General features: G+C 45.0%; 1 long non-coding RNA gene across 1 annotated transcript; it reads left to right on the top strand.

Moving 5' to 3' along the window:
• Positions 1-294: 294 nt before the first annotated feature.
• On the top strand, positions 295-5,371 carry LOC135827376 (uncharacterized). The gene is made up of 3 exons (XR_010555416.1): positions 295-570; positions 2,487-2,663; positions 5,308-5,371. It is a non-coding gene; the product is annotated as an uncharacterized LOC135827376 (long non-coding RNA).
• The last annotated feature ends 564 nt before the right edge of the window (positions 5,372-5,935 follow it).

The raw sequence follows: 5,935 nt of genomic DNA, 5'->3' as shown, positions 1-5,935 counted from the left end.
TCACACAAGGCACTCAGCTATCTCCAATAGCCAAACAATTTGGCAAAGAAAGGAAATAAAAAGTTGACTGAAGACTTTTGAAGACAAGGGGAGGACTCGGAAATGTTGTGACACACTTAGGGAGGAAACACTCTTTCCTATCCTTAAAATGTACGACAAAGCAAACACTGATATTAAAATGTACAACAAGGCTTTCTTCAGAATTGTTTCCCCAGTGGTAATGTGCAAATTCGCAGCCATTTGACAAGGTTCTTGTACTTGTGTATTTTCAACTTTCTTCTCTCCCAGGAAGGACAACTCGCAAGTCAGAAACATTGTGCGGAGATTGGAAAGTTCTCGAGCACACCAAGACTTTCGAAAAGCTAACGTACGATAATGCCCGGGATGCATGCCGCAAGAACGTCGGGTTTTTCCTGCCAAGCGAGGCACTATGGAATAACGTATTGATGGAAATGAAGACTGGCAATGCTGAATGCAGAGAACTTGCCGCAACGTTTGACAAAATCCCTCTCTGGTTCACAAGGCATGGGAAAGAAAGAGGTTTTGCATTGTTTTCATCGGTTTGTGTGGGTAAGTGGAAGTTGAATCATGCATATCCTGTGTGGGGGGGGGGGGGGGAGGGGCAGTGCGGGGATGTATGAGTGTGTGTGTATGGGGGGGGGGGGGGGTGAAAGGGAGGGGGGAGTGTGTGTGTGTGTGTGTGTGTGTGTGTGTGTGTGTGTGTGTGCCAACCTGTGGGAAGGCTACCTTCTTGCCAAAGCATTTGGAAGTTGGACTAGTTTCGGCTCCACAATCCAGTGTGTCGTTACTATAATAGCTTTCATGGCTGAGGTTGTTGGTATGTCTCTTGGCTCTGGGTTCCTCAGTAGCCGAGGCTGGTTGGTAATATACCGCAAAATTCCGTTAATAAGCCCCGGGCGTATACTTTGCAGAGCGTCAAAAAACGGGCGTATATTTGGGCATGGGCTTGTTTTAGGGCATGGGCGTTATTTCGGACGCAATCTGCAGAAGATCAATCTACCAGCAACCCACTAGTTTCAGTGAACCACCATTCACACTGAGCGCGGTACAGGTACATCAAACCACAGCTGGAAATTTGGTCGTAACCAAGAATGTATGGATAAATAACAGATTTGATAGGTAAACCACTTGCTATGGTCAGTACAAGGCGCAACAGGTGCTGGCATGGCTGAAAACGTCACGCTCGCGCGCTGGTCATTTTGAGTCCACTTTACGCCCTGGGCTGATTTCGGGCATCGGTGATAAACCGAACTTGAAGTGTACCAAACTGGGCTTATTATCGGACATGGGCGTTATTTAGGGTGGGCTTATTTACGGAATTTTACGCGTAGCTCCAATTTCACTTCAAGGTACTGTCTAATCCACGCAAGTGCATCTAGCATCTGCTTCTATCAAAGTAGCGTGCCGTCTATACTGGTTACCCCAGCAAGTGTACGGTGTTCATAGGTAACTGTCTTGGCCATTCTTTTCCGATGTACTCCGTTTGGTGTAGACCAGGTGTGCATAGGGGGGTCGATTCACATGGCTACGCCACTTGTGTGATTAGACAGTTATCTGGCGCTTGTCTTGATCTGTTTCAATCAGAATCAGATCCGCTATCGTTGCTATAAAGAGAAAAGCTGTGGGTACACGTCCAGTGCATTTGCAGATATGCGTGCTTCTCTTGCGACGGGCGTATATAATGTACATGGTACATGGTGTGTGTGAGGGAGGGAGAGAGAGCAAGAGAGACGAAGGAGAGAGAGAGAGACAGAGAGAGAGAGAAAGCGAGAGAGGAAGATAGATAAATACTAGATAGATAGATAGATAGATAGATAAAGAGAGGCAAACAGAGAGACAGAAGCAGAGGCAGAGAGACAGAGACAGAGAGAAACAGACAGAAACAGAGAGACAGATAAATAAAGAGAGGGAGAGAGAAACAAAGAGGCAGAGAGAGCGAGTGAAGAGAGAGTGCAAGAGGGAAAAAGAGAGAGACAGACAGAGGGAGACAGAGAGAGAGAGAGAGAGAGAGAGAGAGAGAGAGAGAGAGAGAGAGAGAGAGAGAGAGAGAGAGAGAGACAGAGAGAGAGAGAGAGAGAGAGAGAGAGACAGAGAGAGAGAGAGAGAGAGAGAGAGAGAGAAAGAGAGAGACAGAGAGAGCAAGAGAGAGAAGAATGAGAGGCCATGGACCTTTGTTGGGTTCTTAACTATTTGAGTTTCAGTTCTGAGATGGTTCTCGAAGATTTCGAACATTATATTTTGCATTCTAACTTTGGATTTCGCTGATTTTCTCAATGTTGGTACTTGTCGGGTTTGTACATCTCAGCTCTTCTTTATATTTTTATTCTTTGTGTTATCGCTGAGCTGATTGTTTAGTAACTGGTGGTGTTAGTGGACATTATATCCTTGGTCCTTTTTACTTTTTATAAATGATCCTTGGCTCTCTATCCGAGTTCATTCTTTTTGTTGTGATTTATGAATACCAGGAGCACGTCTGCCAGGTGGCGCAGTCTCCAGCCGCGGCATTCGCCGAGACGAAGGTGTCAACTACATTGAGGAGAGCGGTAATGTGAAGTGTCTGGACGGCTACCGGACATCATTGCGTGAGAGCATACCCGCCAGGCCATATAAGGGTATCTGGCAGAACACTGCTGGTTGCTACAGTAAGTTAAACCGGATCAGTTAACAGCAAGGGGCACAATTAACTGGGAACAATGAAAACGAACAAAAATTAAGTATGTTCTCGAAGGGAACTCATGACGGCCGCTAACACCCGTTAAACCCGGTAAAACGAGGCAAACTGGAGAACAATAACCTTTCTAAGTGACGTTCAGAAGCTTGGGGCGAACACGATAATTATACTGATTAATTCAGCATAGAAAAGCAGTACAGCCATACCTCTTGAACCCAGCACTTTATGCACCAGTCCCATATAATATTAAATACGATTCCCATATATAAACAAATCCCATACTCAATCTGCGGACAGAACTGTTTCGTCCTTTGTGGACTCGTCAGCGCAGCACAGAGGAAATGAGGCCGAACCTGATAGCAATGGAAAATTCCCAATCAGGCCTGAACGTGCCTAAACAAGTCCCATATATATAAAACAGCATAAAAATAATTTTCAGTAGCCAAAATGCCCTTTTCATGCACATGGCAGCGGTGAGTCAGATTTGTTAATCCAGCACCCTCCCTATTCCAGCAGAATTCTGTCCAATTATAAATGGACCACTGTTTATAAATGGAGTGTAGGCAACAAACTAAGGCCAGGGATAAAGAGTACGAGCTGAATAGACATGCCTTACTCTATTCCACATTCCACAGCCTACGGTGATGACAGTTAGAAAGAATGTGCAATGGTATAAGAAAGTAGAGATTGAAAGAAGGATCCAAACAATTTCTTGTACAATGCTCAAATAGGAGGCATCGGTGTACTTCAGCCTAGCACATTAATTTAAAAGGCAACACAAGACAAATCAAAGATTGCGACGTAAGACTAATTGACAGCAGTAAAAAGCATAAGAGTGTTAACCCTTTAAGAGCCGCCCCATACTTGAATGCAAAACTTCAAAAGATCGTAACTCAGTCCAATCTCGCTCAAATCCAGTGATCGAAATATCCAGGGCGAAGGGAAAACTCTCACCTGTCGGGAGAAACAATCCGCGAAGCGCTGCGAGCAACGGCTCCTGAGAGAAATCACTCGTAAGTTGAGCCGCGATCGCGGCAATTTCAAAAGCGCGCAGTGCGACTTTAGTATTGAGAATTTTGAGACTTTCCGTCACGCTGGTTTACTCAAATTCGCACGGGTTTCACTGTTGATATTGTCAAGAGTACACAGCGAAAAAATTGGAACTCCACGATCGAGCAAAATGAAATATCTGGAGCGGGACGCAATTGGACGCATTTGGGGCATTTTTCGTACTGTCGCTGCGATCTAGCGCTGGATAGACGGTGTGCTGGCTATCATAATCGACCTCATTGTCTTCCTCTCGCGAAGACCTTTCCAGGAAGCCCTAGATTGTGGAGTAGAACTGAAGCTATGATCCAAAGAACACGAAAAAATGCAGAATTTTGAAATTTTCCTGTGGCTCTTAAAGGGTTAATGACAACGATGCAAGTGGCAAAGCAAAGGCAAGTTTACAACAGGCAAGTTTTGCATCAGTAATGTGAACATAGAAGTTACAAAATATCGATGAAAATAAATGGACCACTTGCCGTGTGTACAGATCCACGAAATCCCGTAGAATCCCGTAGACCCGGAAGGGTGTTGAATGTGTGCTATGCAAGCACAATTGACCATTTTCGCGTCATAATTCAATGACCAGCAATCGCTTTTCCAGCTTCTTCACTTTGGTTAGAACTAATGAGTAGCTAGGTCTTTGTTAGGAAAAGGTTTTCGTATGAAATGCCTTCAGGCCCCATTTCTTAGTGGAACTAGCAGAAAACCCAGTAGGGTCCTGCACATTCAACACCCTTCCGGGTCTACGTGATTCTACGGGATTTCGTGGATCTGTACAAATGGCAAGTGGTTCATTAATCACACTCATACCACGAGAACAATGGAAGAATATTTTAAGATTTGAACGTCAATTTCATGTGCTAATCCTCTGAGATCGTCATCACACCGAGAGTTGGACTGCAAACGAAATGGTTTGATGGTACCATACGGTGCACCTTATTTGATCTAAAACTAATCGACAAGAAACACTAGTATTCTAAAGCTGGCACTATTGGAGGCGTGTTTACATGAGCAGTGAGCAGTGTGAAAGCAAGTGTAGATTAAAGAAGTGCAGGTGAGAAAGGCACATGAGTGGGTAGATGGTGTTAGTATGGCAAGTGAAGAGAATGGCAGGCACACAATGGTGTTTTACTACATCAGTTGGCCACATGAAACCATGAACATTACTCGAATGTTTATGTTTGTGGACAGTTAGTCATAACTCGTAACATAACCTTTTCCCATGACTATGTGATGAACATTCGCGCAATAACAATTTCTCTCTGGGTACAAAAATAATATTAAGCTTGTATATTAGCTTGCAAATAGCTTCCAAAATTTTGCAACTGCGATGTTTCGACAAAGGTCTGGGAGCCTCTCTCGGACCAGGTGCTGGACCCAACCTTTTCAAAGGGCAAGTGTTGAGTGTTCAGTTTCATTGAAGGTTTTGTCAGTTTGTCCGCAGGACTGCATCGGCAAGAAAGTGCACTGTCCATGAACCACGGTGCAGTGCCTACATGTACCTGTGTGTCTCTCCTGTGTGTCTCTCCTGTGTGTCTCTCCTGTGTGTGTTTACCGCTGTTTAGAGTATGTGAGTAAACAAGGGGACAGTCTCAGTCGCTTCAGAGAAGACGGGAGCCCAGCTGGCACCACAGGTGATAAGTCTGTGTGTGTGTGTGTGTGTGTGTGTGTGTGTGTGTGTGTGTGTGTGTGTGTGTATGTGTGTGTGTGTGTGTGTGCATGTGGTGTCCTCTAGTCCACTTAAATGACTGTTTTAATCTTTCCTAGCTCCATAATTCATCTATATGCTGAGCCTGGTTACCGGTTACTAAGCAGTCAGCATACACTCAGGGTTCTCCTGGATTGCTAGGTGAGACTCTGGCGTGTCAAGCGTAAACGTTTTTGAATTTAGGGCAGCGGAACCAACGACTTTACTCACAGGACAATTATTTCAATTTGATATTGTCACTGTCGCATCATCCGTATCCCTTCTTCTGGCTCTCCTTGGACGTGTAGAGCACCAGCTTCAACACAGCCAGAGTATGCAGATTCCGGTTGGAAGTGCCCAGCTGGGGCTCAGTCTTGTCAAATTTGCTTCGTGGAACGTCAGGACTTTAGTGAACATCGACGGCCCGGTTTCAACTGCTGCTCGCGGAAATTGCAGCGTGTCAGACAGTAAACTATCATCGTTGTCCGTGAGCTTTTACTGAATGA

Source organism: Sycon ciliatum, chromosome 11 (assembly GCF_964019385.1).
Source record: "Sycon ciliatum chromosome 11, ocSycCili1.1, whole genome shotgun sequence".
Lineage (NCBI taxonomy): Eukaryota > Metazoa > Porifera > Calcarea > Leucosolenida > Sycettidae > Sycon > Sycon ciliatum.
Note: the sequence above shows the minus strand (reverse complement) of the source record. Positions and strands in the feature narration are given on the sequence as shown.